Genomic DNA, 1,179 nt, shown 5'->3' with positions numbered 1-1,179 from the left:
AAAATAAAGCATTCTACCATCACCTACTGGAAAGCAAAAATAAAAGACCTCTTTCTACCAACCTGTTGCAGAACCTACTTCTGTAGATGCCTAGGAGAGAAATAATAATTCATTAATTGCCATGAGTAACCAAGATATCAAGTCACCACAGAAAGAAAAGGAACACTGTCCAGGAAATTAACGTAAAGACATGGAAATATGTGATGAAAGAAAATTCAAGATTGCAGTTCTGAAAAAACTCAACAAGATGCAAGAAAACACAGAGAGGCAGTTTAATGAACTCAGAAACACAATCAAAGTACAAAATGAACATTTTACCAAAGATATTGAAATTTTAAAAAGAATCTAATAGAATTTTAGGAGATAAAGACCTCAATAAAAGAAATGAAGAATGAAATAGTCAGCTTAGGCAATAGAGATGACCAGATGGAGGAAAAAAATCAGTGGTGTTGAAGATAGAAATCTGGAAACAATACAGATCAAAGAAGAAAGGGACTTGAGAGTTAAAAGAAATGGAAGGTTTCTAAAAGAGCTTTCTGACTCCATCAAAATGAGCAATATAAGAATAATGGGCATACCAGAAGGAGAAGAAAGGGACAAGGGAACAGAGAGTATATTCAAACAAATAGCCAACAAGAACTGGATCCTGGAATCCAAGAAGCAAATAAAACACCTAATTACCTCAATCCCAACAGGCCTTATCCAAGGCATGTTGTATTGAAGTTGTCAAAAATTAACGACAAAGAAAGAATCCTCAAGGCATCCAGGAAAAAGAAGATGGTAACCTACAAAGGAAAGCCCATTAGATTATTATCAGAGATTTCAACAGAAACTCTACAAGCCAGAAGGGAGTGGAATCAAATATTCAAGCTATTGAAAGAAAGAAATTATGAGCCAAGAATAATATATCCACAAAATATATCATTTAGATATGAAGGAGGAATAAAGACCTTTCCAGACATACAAAAGCTAAGGGAATTTTCTAACACAGGAACTACACAACAAGAAATACTGAAGGAGGCTATTCGATCTGAAACAAAAAAGCAAAAGAGTACAAAACCATGAGTAGTATTATGAACAAATGGACAGAAGCAGGAAGTGGCAACTCCTACATCAAATAGGACACTATACACTTAAACATAACTTACAGGGTAAAGAAAAAAAAACATTAAAAAGAAA

The sequence above is a fragment of the Hipposideros armiger genome, unplaced genomic scaffold (assembly GCF_001890085.2).
Source record: "Hipposideros armiger isolate ML-2016 unplaced genomic scaffold, ASM189008v1 scaffold_1707, whole genome shotgun sequence".
Classification (NCBI taxonomy): Eukaryota; Metazoa; Chordata; class Mammalia; order Chiroptera; family Hipposideridae; genus Hipposideros; species Hipposideros armiger.
Note: the sequence above shows the minus strand (reverse complement) of the source record.